The 12,912-nt window shown below is 39.5% G+C and overlaps 1 protein-coding gene across 3 annotated transcripts in view; it reads right to left on the bottom strand.

The window, feature by feature from the left end:
* Nucleotides 1-12,912, bottom strand: part of LOC140464913 (CUB and sushi domain-containing protein 1-like) — a 2,358,623-nt gene that overhangs the window by 1,146,729 nt on the left and 1,198,982 nt on the right. The window lies entirely within an intron of this gene.

Consider the following 12,912-nt stretch of genomic DNA (forward strand, 5'->3'; position numbering starts at 1 on the left):
CAGATATCCTAACCTAATCTAGTCTCATTTGCCAGCATTTGACCCATATCCCTCAAAACCTTTCCTTTTCATATGCCCATCCAGATGACTTTTAAATGTTATAATTGTAAGTGCCTCCACCACTTCCTCTGGCATCTCAAAGTCACCACACACTTACCATCCTCTGTATGCAAAGGTTACCCCTCAGGTACTTTTTAATCTTTCCCCTCTCACTTTAAAGCTATGCCTTCTAGTTTTGGACTCCCCACTCTAGGAAAAAGACTTTAGTTATTCACCCCATCAATGCCCTCATGATTTTATAAACCTCAACAAGATCACCCCCTAAGCCTCTGACACTCCAGGGGAAAAACCCAACCTATTTGCATCTCTCCATAACTCAAACCCTCCAGTCCCAGTAACATCCTTGTAAATCTACTCTGCACCCTTGAGAAACACCCTTCTTAGTGAAGACGAGTAGATTTGTTTACGGTATTCTAAAAGTGGCCTCATCGATGTCCTGTACAGCTGCAACATGATGTTCCAACTTCAATACTCAATACCCTGATCAACAAAGTCAAGTGTGCCAAATGCTTTCTTCAACCTCCTGTCTACCTGCAATTCCACTTCAAAGTAACCATGCATCTGCAACCTAAGGTATATTAAACAGATTTTCTTGAACTGTAAACTGTATGGACATTGACAGAGTAAAGCTTTTGTCTTGTAACTGTCTCCATGTTGAGAGTTGCTTGAAACATTTCAACATTTCCATTCTTATCTGTAGATTGCATGTCCAGGCACTCATTCAGTAATACCACCCAGTTCTGCAACTAAACCATCAGTGCCCTCCTCAATCTTTCAGCTCACCCTCAATAATGCTTCATATATTGTCTTCTCCCAAAAACCATGGGTACCCTCCATCAATGTCCCCTCCTGCTCCTCTCATCTTTCTGGCTACCAACACTAATATTCCCATCAACCTGTCCAGACTGACAGGCTGCTAAATTGTTGGGGGTTTGACCCTAAACAAGAGTGAGAAGGAAGGATAGGTAAGGGGGCTGTGGTGAAATATTAATGAGAGGGGAGGTTAGGGAAGCAGTGGACATTGATGGAGGGAACAGGATATTTCAAATGACCTCAGTTGTGTATGAGGTTGGGGAAAGTGGGGGGAGGGGTAGTAAATGGGGAAGGAGACACCCAGAGTGATTTGGGAACACAGCACATCAATGGGGAGGCAGAGCGATCAGTAAAGGAGGAGGAGTCTCAGTTGGGACATTCCCTGTGAGATCATTGGAATTAGGGATACTGATAGGAGGAAGAGTTGTGGGATATGCTCAGAGAGATTGGAAACATAGAAAATAGAAGGAGTAAAAGGCCATTTGGCCCTTTCTGCCTGCTTCGCCATTTGACATGATCATGGCTGAGCATCTAACTCTGTACCCTGTTCTCACCTTTTCACAACACTTTTTAATCCCTTTCGCCCTAGCAACTATGTTTAAATCCTTCTTGGAAAATATTCAATATTTTGACCTTAATTGCTTTCTATGGGAGAGACAGACTGACCACCCTGTGGATGAATACATTTCTCCTCATCTCTAGTACTAAATGGCAGACCCTGCATCCTTAAATAGTGACTCCTGGTTTTGGACTCCCTGGTCATCAGGAAGATCCTTCCTGTGTTCACCCTGTCTCGTCCTGTTAGAATATTAATCTATGAGATTACCCCCCTCATTTTTCTAAACTCCAGTGAGTACAGTACTAGCCAATCCAGTCTCTGTTCACATATCAGTCTGTCATCCCAGGAATCAGTCTGGTAAACCTTTGTTGCACTCTGGCCATAGCTGAAACATCCTTAGTCAGATAAGGAAACCAAAATTGCATACAATACACCAGGTGCGGTCTCACCAAGACCATGTACAATTGTCGCAAGGGATTCCTGATCTTGTACTCAAATTCACTCACTATGAAGGATGACATTAGGGAGAGGAAAAATATAAATGAGGGGCCAGGTGGGATAGAGTTGGAGAGATGACAGATCAGGTGCGGGCCGAAGGACCAGGAGGAGATTGTGAGGGCTCATGGAGACGGGGACACAGAGGAGTTCAAGTGGAAGGAGTGTGCAGACATCGGAAGAGAAGACATCGAATCAGGGATCTATACAAGATGACTTAGTAGAGCAAGAAAGCTTGCCCATTCCTCCTGGGCCACAAGCCAATGCTGGAAAACCAATTCACACCCCAGGCGTAATGCCTCCCTTTAGCTTTTGTGACGACAAATATTAAAGCAGGAAGAGAAATAAAATCTGAGGAATACAAACTCATAAATGTTCAGCCCATTTCCTGGCAGCTGCTATCTTTGATCTACTGCCTCCACAGTGCCATTGTTGGCCTCAGATGTAAGACTTCTTATTTAGCCTCTCATCGGAACCAATTTCACATCAAAGTCAACAGGAGGGTTAAAGATGACAGATCGTGGTCTGGGCTAGGTTTTGTTGAATTGAATTGGATCCAACAAGCCAAACTGTTGTGTCTGACATTCCAACTCAGTGATAAATTAAATTGGACCTACAGACCTGCAGATAGTCAAGTGACACCACCAAAGCACAAATACCCCATGTCACTGCAGTAAGGAATTGGAGAACTCCTCTGAAGATCATTAACTGAATAGAAATCAATCACAGCAGGACATTTATGATCGCCCCAGTGACAGTAGCTTACCTCAGGGACTGAGCAAATTCTTATACTCAGCAATCGATAACAGTTGACTGTAACAGTAATACAGCAGGGCTTGGTTTCTTTGTGCAATAGCTGCTTTCTGTAAGAGCAACTGGGAAAACTTAATCAAGAAAGATGCATGTTCTTTGCTGACTGATGCAAAAACATCCAGGAAACCTCATCGACTTAGAAGTCAGTAACTGGAAGCATGATGTCTGAGAAATTACTCAAGGTGTTGCTTAAGATGCACAGTGGTAGTAGCAACAAAAGCTTTTCAAGGGAATGTTTATTGACACATGAAGTAAATTTTGCCTCTATAGTTCAACTAGTGTTACACAGGTCACGAGGTCTGAAAATTGCTGGTCCACTCGAGAGACTTGACCAGAAAAGAAATCTAAACTGGGGCTCCAGCACAGCATTACATACTAGCATGCAGCTTCAGAGGTATCACTTTTTGGATGAAATATCAATCAACGCCGCTTCTGCCTTCTCAGGTGGGTATAAAAGTTCCCAAGGCATTATGTTGAAGAAAGCGTGTCCCTCAATAAATATCACCAAAACATATTACCTGCTCATTGTTGTACTGCTTTTTTATGGGAACTTGTTGTGCACAATTCAACTGACATTCATTCTTCAGAGGACACTCTGATGTTGCAAAAGGCACTATATAAATGCAGTTCTTTCTTTCCCTTTTAACTAACAAATAACTCTACTAAATTGAGAAACAGTCGGGTTGTCAGATTCAAAGTTGTGGAAGAAATTACAAAGATTGTGGACTGAAGATTTGGGCAACAGTGGCTCAGCTTTTCTTGACTGCTTCCTTTAAGGATTAGCATTCCCACTGGGAATATAAATTCACAAATCATTGCATCTGCAATGTTGATGTTGTCCTGAACTTTTCACTCACAGAGTCAAAACACTGGCTCTCCTTTCATTCGTCATTTTGTTAATTAACAACTCTAATTGAAAAACCAAATTAATTGCAGTAAACACAAACCTTAAGAAATGCAAAAAAAAAGATATGTAAACCAGCAGAGAGAAAGCCAACCTCACAAATGTGAATGTAAACAATTTTGGTGATGTCATTTAAAAGTCTCTATTCAGGGTTAAAATTATGAATGATCTGGTTCATCACCAAAGGAATGACAAAGATAATAAAGGGATCAGTGTCAAGGAGGCAGAATCTTCTGATGCTGTGGCTAGTCCAAAATTAGATGTCAGAAAGCTGAGCAACAGTATGCAATCCATCAAAGGGACAAGGGAAGACATGGGGAGGAAGTGTTCAGTGCTCTCGGCTGACACGTGGAATGCCGATCTGATTCCTATGGCTGATACTGCCAAGAGATAATACTTTAGGAAACAGGGCACTGATCTTCAAAGGATTCAGGAAGCCACAGTATTGAAAGACAGTGAAAGATTCTTGAAAATGCACAAGTGGTGTTTCATTATTTCAGAATGGAATCATGTAAATGATGCCCAAAAGAGCTGGATGATGAAGAGTTCAAGTAAAAGGTCCTTGGTGTATTGCAAAGTAGAGCAGGTAGAGTTTGCCTGGTATTTTGGCCAACATTTATCACTTAAACAACATTATCAGAGCAGCTTATCTCATCATTTATTTCAGTGTGATGCACAAACTGACTGCCACATTACTCTACATTACAACAGTGACTGCACTTCAGAAAGTATTAACTTGGTTATAATGTGCTTGGGCACCCTGGGATCATAAAATAGGAAAATAAAAGTTTTTTCCTGTCTCCATTGGACAATTAGGCTAACTGTTCAAAGTTCAGGCAATGTTACACACAAATTTCCAAACTCCCCGAAGTGATGAGAATGTGAAAAACAGAACAAGAATTCCCTGTATGCAGACAAGGCTCTTAGCCGAAGTGACATGCTGGGAAAATCTTCCATGGTATCCCTGGTTTCAAGAATTCAACAGTTCACACACAAAGCACCTTACAGCTTCAGAATGACAATTTTGAATTGTTTCTAACAAATAACCCAGACAAATTCATTTTCCTATTGAAAGCAGACTATGTTTCTCCTTGAATACTCCAAATTATAGCAGTTATTTTAAATTCCACATTGAGCTACTTTTCTTGGCAAGTGCAGTAGTTTGGATTACCTACTCCTACTATTTGCTAGTTCTTAGCATTTTAACTTGTTTAATGTCCCCCTCCATTAAATGTGAGTATCTGAAAATACTTGCTAAAACAAGGGGGTACATTTAACCTGACTTAGTTGGTACAAAAAGAAAGGATCAGATGGGAATTAATTGTCTAATTCAAATAGGTGAAATGTAAAGCCAGTGTTGAATTTAATTTGCTCAATTTCTGATGGGCAGGTTAGGATTAAAATTGTTCCTTTTTAGTTTCAGTTCAAGCAACATAGTTGGAAAATACAATATTGTTCATATTTAAGATATTATATTGGTTTGAAGTAACAGTTTACGATTTGGTCTCAACTGTCTTGTTAACCAGGAGAAAGTGAGGATTGCAGATGCTGGAGATCAAAGTCGAGAGTGTGGTGCTGGAAAAGCACAGCAGGTCAGACAGCATCCGAGGAGCAGGGGAATCGACGTTTCGGGCATAAGCCTTTCATCGCGAAAAGGTAGTTATGCCTGAAACATCGATTCTCCTGCTCCTCGGATGCTGCTTGACCTGCTGTGCTTTTCCAGCATGACACTATCTTGTAAACCAGTTTGGTTTGAATTTTGCTGTTGAGGCAATTAACAATTAAGGCTGCTGCTTGTAAGACTTTGTTTAAATTACCTTAAGTTACTGATTAAGGAATTGATTAAGGAATTATGCTTGTTTTCATTACATAAGCTGTATTGTAAGGTTTATTTTGTCAGCTTTATAGAAATAAGTAAAAATTTGAATTAAGCACAACACCTATCAGTAAATATGAATGATGTACTTTGGAAAGGTCCTAGCATGCTAGCTGAATTGGTCAATGAACTCTATCTGTAGAACAAACAATCTAAAGTTTTAAAAGGACATCCTGATATTCTGCTCGAAACATTTTCTTTCTTAATTACTTTGTATGCCCTTGAATGTCAGGTGAATGGTTTTAAACAGTTTGCATTATTAATAAAAGATTAGTTTGTAGAAGTTTTCAACATCTAAAAGAATGCATCATTTGTTCCCACATTGATATGCTAACTCCTTGGGCCTTGCAATAAGAGATGGGAAGTTGTTTGGGCTACATGACTAGTTACAGAGGTGGATGGCATTTAATGACCCTCATCTTAAATCAATGGAAGGAGTACATTCAAATTATTTCCTGATAAGCAATAAGCAATCTTTGGGAATAGGGTTAAGAGTTTGCAATTTAGAAACATTTGAAAACATGGTTCAGCATAACAATATTTCAGAGATGGAAGGAAGTGGCCACATGACACCTGTGATGGCAACATTCAAATAAATCTTGGGCCTTGAAGGCCAAGAAACTTCTGCATTCTTTTCACTGCTTCTTTGTGAAGTATTTATAAAATATAGCTTAGTAAATTCTTAATAATTGATAAATACTAATTATTTCTATCTCGTTAGCCTGCACAACCAAGGACTGTTTTGTTATAGGTTAACCAAATTGGAATTTAGCTTTACTAAGTAAAATGGTTTGACCTCAAACCTTCTAAAACTTACAGTATGCATTCCCCCAAAAGAATAGAAATATGACATGCTCTTTTTCAGATCTATGTGTTCAGCATATAAAACTGAATGGTTACCAGCAGTATAAATGTCAAATGCGAACTAATTTTCCATTCACAACCAAATATATATGCCAAATCACTGTTCAGTTCTTTAAATGTCTGTCCAGGATCAATCAATGCATTTGTAATTGGTAAATGTAACCTTGGGAGTAAATTCACCTCTATTGGAAACCAGCAGTGCTAACACATTGCTGTCAGCACGTTAGATTGCAATGACAATTTGAATTAAAATTTGACTTTAATCTCATGGAGCCAGCTTTTGTGCAGAGAAAGATAAAATGATAGGCAAATCAATAAAATAATGGCTATTTATTTAGTTTACAAGGCTACACTGGGCTGTTATTGCAACAAGAAACTTTTTATAGGAATGTAATCAATTGAGTTACAAACATTTTCACAATATCTTGTCCACTTTGCCAAATTTCTACTTTAGTGAGCTGCTAAATCTTGACTTTTATGGTCTGCTAAATCTCACAAGCAATTTAGAACATAGAACATTACAGTGCAGTACAGGCCCTTTGGCCCTCAATGTTGCGCTGAGCTGTGAAACCAAGCTGAAGCCCATCTAACCTACACCGTTCCATTTTCATCCATATGTTTATCCAATCTCCGTTTCTCTCAGATTTTTAAATTGGCTTAAAGTTTTTAATTTATTTACCTTCTTATATTGTTTGAAAATTGATTCCTTATCAGTGACACCATTTTTATGTTTTCCAGGTTGATAATCAAAAAGTAAATTGAACGTAATGTTGCCATAGTTCTAGCAAACATAGGGGTGTTCTCTCATTGCAGAGAGACAGCTGGTGGTCGTTTATGCTGAGGTTCAAAACCCCTTAGGCAAGGGTAGAACTTGAGTCGGAGAATCCTGCAAGGTAATTGGGTGGGGGAATTTCAAGACCAGGAAGCATATTTTCAAGGTGAGAGGTGAAGGATTTAAAGAAGACCTGTGACGCAACCTTTTTACGCCGAGAACGGTTCACATGTGGAATGAACTTTCAAAGGAAGCGATGGATGTGGGCACAGTTACAATGTTTAAATGACATTTGGAGAAGTACATGAATAAGAAATGCTTGGAGGGATATAAGCCAAGTGCAAGCAGGTGGGACTAGTTTAGTTTGGGATTATGGCTGGCATGGACTGGTTGGACAGAAGGGTCTGTTTCCGTGCTGTATGGCTCAATGACTCACCTCAGCCAGCCTGTTGGCGTCACTCTGCATCATAAACCAGCCATTTGGTCAAATCAGCTAACCGACCCTCAAATATCAAAACAAATAGTAGGTTAAAGCAACAGCTAACTTAAATTTCCCCACTTTAGGAAACCTCAACAAATGTTTTCCGCAACTAAAGTCCTCATCCCTGCTACAAAAGCAAAATCCTGCAGATGTTGATATCTGAAATGAAAAATGCTGGAAATACTCAACAGGTCTGGTTCCATCTGTAGTGAGCAAATACAGAATCAATGTTTCCTGGTTCTCTCAATACATCTTTGCATATCAGCTGACAATGTTAAAACTTAAAGCAGGCTTTGAGTTGTGGGCAGGTTGTGTGCACAAAAATACAAAAACAGGTTGCACATACCATAAGAAAAATACTCATGTAAGCACATACAATTTCTGCCATTTCATGTTCAGTACTTTTAATCTGGAGCCAGAAATACGTTACATTTGGTATCCTGCATAATTCCTTCACTAAACACTAATTAAATTTGATTATGAAGCTGTATGTATTTAATGGTTAAAAGCTATGGTCTTAAAGGGAATTAGCAGAAGGGTAATATATTGTTCAGTATATGAAACAAAGAACTTGCATTCATACCCTTATATGAACTTAGGATATCCCAAAGCACTTTACAGTTAATTAAGTACTTTTGCTGCGTAGTAACTTTTGTAATGTAGGGAATTCATTAATATTGTATAACCCCTATCTGCATAAAATAATGCATTTATCATTAGCATTTGCATTGGAGATCTATTAATTTTTTTTGATGAAATATTTCTAGGCATATTTTTAAAGCAGCAAAGAGTTCCTTCGGGCAAAATAGGATTTTCTCTTCTTATGTAAAACCGGTTGTTATTATTCTTGCTTTCAGGATATCATGGGTTCCTGTATCTTGTTAGATTAAGAGCTGTGAACAAAGCAATATATCAATAGTGGCAGAGTTGTGCAGTGTGCATTTGGAGTACTGACACATGGCCTAATTAATATTTGTGATTCAAAGTTCACGCTTCATGTTGTAGGGTGCAGGTTTGATTACGGTGCAACAGGTAGACAGCTTGGGACGCCTGAGCACATGCTCTTCGAATGGTGAAATGGCCAAGTAGGTTTATCAGTGGTGAAGACTAGGAGAAAAACTACAATATATATTCTTACTTGTAGTGAATGTACCTTCACTAAAGAAGCAGTGGGACATTTCGGGTGGCACAAAAATGGGTGGTCAGATTGCAACTGATGAATAAACCATACCCATTAACTGCAATGGAGGCAAAACACAAATCCTGCTCCTGCCCATTTCCATGATCCCTGTATCCAGACAGATTTTGCGAGCCACTTGAATTTAATAATTGGGTTGGATTATCCAGGCTCTGGCTTCTGAGTAGGAGCTGTCATCAAGAGCACTGTTTGTGGGATAGGTGAGAGTATTCTCCTGGTCCATGCAATAAGTGCATTGTTGCACTCTGCTTCCATCCCTATTATAGCCATAATCTTATCTTCCTGTTTCTCTCTACACTCTGATCCACATCAATCACACCTCCACCATGCCATCTCTACCAATCTTTTACAATTGCCAGGGACCAGATTCTCTCAATCTGTTTAGTTCTTCATTTATGAGAATATAAATATGCTCATAAATCCCACCCCTTAATTTGACAATGGTCCCACTAGCCCCAGAGTTTTACAAGTTTCCAAGCCATAAACACACTTCACTACTTCACAGAAATATACAAAACGATGAGAAGCAATAGATAGGAAAGATAGTCAGTCTTTTTCCCAGTTTGGAAATGTCAAATACTAGGATTAAGGTGAGAGTTGGGGTGCTTAAGATGCAATGTAAGTTTATTTACAGAGTGTGTAGATGCCTCAAACACGGTACCAGGCGAGGTGGTAGAAGCAGATATAATAGCAATGTTTAAGAGGCATTTAGACAGACCCAAGAACAAGCAGAGAATGAGGGATATGGATAATGTGCAAGCAGATGAAATTAGTTTAGAATAGAATAATGGTCAGCACAGAAACGAAAGGGCTGAAGGGGGCTGTTTGTCTGCTGTACTTTTCTACGTTCTATGTTCCTCATTCCTTTTCATAAATATTGGCGTACTTCTTTGAATAATTTAATTTGTGCTCCCAGTGCTATTGTATATTTCAATGCAATTTTTGGCATTGTTGGAGGATACCTTTTAAGAAGTGTAAAGTGGTTGACAAACAAATTTCAACAACTATCTTTTCTTAAAAAAAAACTTGGTTAAGGCATGACAGCTATTTCAAGACTCAGTTATGTTACTGATATAAGAGACTTGTTGAGCTGTGTCATGAATTTATATTAAATGTGAAGATGAATTTACTTATGTGGAAAAGATGCCACAGACTGCAAAGGAACACAGTACAATTATATACACAGACAATCTCACATGTAAAGAAAATTGAGCTGGGAGTCTGTTTTGGAATGTATCTGGAGCTAATTGATTGGATTCCTAATGTAGGCTATCACTTGAGATAAGCACAAATGAGGTATTTTTGTTTACATTCTGGAGATTTATGGAGAGTTCACTAACACATTTATGCTGTTCAGCTGACAAACCTATTTGAGCCATGCCTTCACTCTACAAAGAGAGACAAACTGAAATACTGAAAGACCGGTGAAATATAAACTACTTTTCCAAGGACAAAGAGGGTTACATTCCCTGACCCTTCAAAATGTCAGTCCACTGACTTCAGATCGAAAGGTTTTCTCCAATGAAATCACTTAAGGCCATTTAACTTCTGGTTTATTGTGGTAGGCCTTCTAATTGGAGATGATATTATGACATAATTTTACTTTGTATTGAGAAATGTAAGTGTAGGGCGAAAGCTCATGGAGCAAAATACCAATGACTAGCGTAGATAATCCAAGGAGAAGCCATCATAGTCGATTACCACAGTATTCATACCTTCTTTCTTTAGTAACAAACTCTGCATTTCTAGCCAATCATTCTGACCCCTTTTTTTTAAAAATTATACCATTTGAAGAATGATTTTTCTGTGTATTCTGCTACCCTGGTTACATTCAGCTGGTGTTGACTACAATGGAATTGGTCAATTTAGGTTTAGGTTTTCTGTCCAATTTCTGAATGCAACCTCAGAGACGCTTTCAAACATGTTTGTAAGTGACACACTTTCTCCTTACCAGGATCAGAGGTAACCCCTGATTTTCAGCCTTCCTGGATGGATTTGACCATTGCATTCAAAAGGAAACTTAGGGTATTAAATAAAATCAAAGGGCTATGGTGAAAGGCAAGGGGAATGGACTTCGAGTCAAAGAGTCATAGTTAGTTTTGCAGAGAGCCAGCACAGACATGATGAGCTGAATGGCCTCTTTGGTTATAATCATTCTATCATTTCATGTATGTTTGATCAAATTAGTCATCAGTGCTCTTATCATGGTGTTGAATGGTTGCAGCATCAATCTAAGCACTCGGAACTATATAGGATCATGTTATTGCGCTCTATATTGTCAGAAGTGCAAATAAATGTCAAAGTTAAAAAGGCAGTTAAAAGGAACATTGATACTTTCAAATTGTTGAAGAACAAAATGTAAAGTAGACTTCAGTCTGGGTGAGAATGAGACTGAACTGGCACATGGCACATCTGAAAGTCTCATGCAGAAGGTAGCATCACCACAGTGCCAAAAGATGACAATTACTATTTAAAATGTAATAGTGCAGGATTGTTTTACTCACTCACCATCAGAAAAACTTCAAATGGGTCAACAAAGAGTAAATAGGAGTACTGTCCAAAATCATGGTGCCTCATGGTTCATGGGCTGGCACAGTGTCTCAGTGGCAGCAGGGACCTGGGTTCGTTTCCACCCTCAGGCAACCGTCTGCGTGGAGTTTGCACATTCTCCCTGTGACTGCATGTCCAGGTGCTCCAATTTGCTCCCCCAGTCCAAAGATGTGCAAGTTAGGTGGATTGTCCATACTGTCCAGGGATGTGCAGGATAAATAGATTAGTCATAGGAAAGGCAGGGTTACAGGGATAGGGTAGGCAGGTGGGTCTGGATGGGATGCTCTTCTGGAGCTCTTAATTTGTTGAATGACTTGCTTTCACACTGTAGGAATTCTATGATGAAAACTGCAGGTTTGAATGTATCAAATGAACGTAAATTTGAACTGTTGCTATTAGCACACTGTACTGGAGATAAATTACAGAAAAAAACATTTGAGAGACATTAAAGCAATGAAGAAATGCATAAGATCAAACAATGCTTCAGTAAGGCAGAAGAGGGAGAAACACAAGGTGGAAATTTCTTGAGGTATTCAAGCTCAGCTAACGGGAGAGCCAATCAGAGACCTAGTATGCCTCTGTCAGGGAAGGTGCAGTCAACAGTGGGCCTCCCTCTAGAATTTGTTCACACAGGGCCAGAGATCCTGCCCAGCAAGACTTGCTGGTTAGTCAGAGTCGGCAGCTTCTGCATTCAGCAGCACCATGAGGGAAAAGTGTTTGGAGAAGATTCACCCCTGGGAGTCATAGGGAATTGAAGCATTTATTGGCAGTGGCATGGCTAGGTCGAGTATTGGTTCTGGCAGAGGCATGAATGTGACACAGATTTGGTACATCATTACCACTTCCCATTCCCACTCCTCCTCTCGGCCCAGCCTCACCAGAAACATAAAGTTTCACCCTTCACAATCTGTAATTGAAACAAGAATCTCTATTTAAAAAGACAAAGAAAAGGAAGTGCATTAATAATTTAGAGGATGGTATACATTCCCTTGCTGTAGTCACAAAGATAATCTGCACAGCCTTGAATTTCATGCCTGCCTCTGATTACAGAAGTGTGCTGCACACAGGGGAAAAAAAATCAGTTGGCTTCTTAAACAGAACACTAATAAAACTGGTTCCTGAAATGACATAAAACACATTAAAATGGATAGGGCACTGGCAGCTGCAAGATTTGACTGTTTTGTTGACCCTTGGTTTTGTAAAGGAGGTCTATCTCATTCTGCAAATGAATGTCCATGTGAGGATTCACACAGGAATTGATGAACAAGATCCGGAAGCAACAAATGGAAACCAGATTTCCCCCTCACTATTCATGCTGGCTTTTGCATGAGCGAAGCTATACTCTAGAATTTCTTTCTCTGTTAAGCAGCTGGTTGCCAATCCTTGGAGCAATCAGCATTCTGAGGAAGGGTCACTGGACCCAAAAGGTTACCTCTGATTTCTCTTCGCAGATGCTGCCAGACCTGCTGAGCTTTTCCATCAACTACTGTTTTTGTTGTTTTGAGCATTTTTTGGCCTGGTGGCAGT

Source organism: Chiloscyllium punctatum, chromosome 3, assembly GCF_047496795.1.
Source record: "Chiloscyllium punctatum isolate Juve2018m chromosome 3, sChiPun1.3, whole genome shotgun sequence".
Taxonomy (NCBI): domain Eukaryota; kingdom Metazoa; phylum Chordata; class Chondrichthyes; order Orectolobiformes; family Hemiscylliidae; genus Chiloscyllium; species Chiloscyllium punctatum.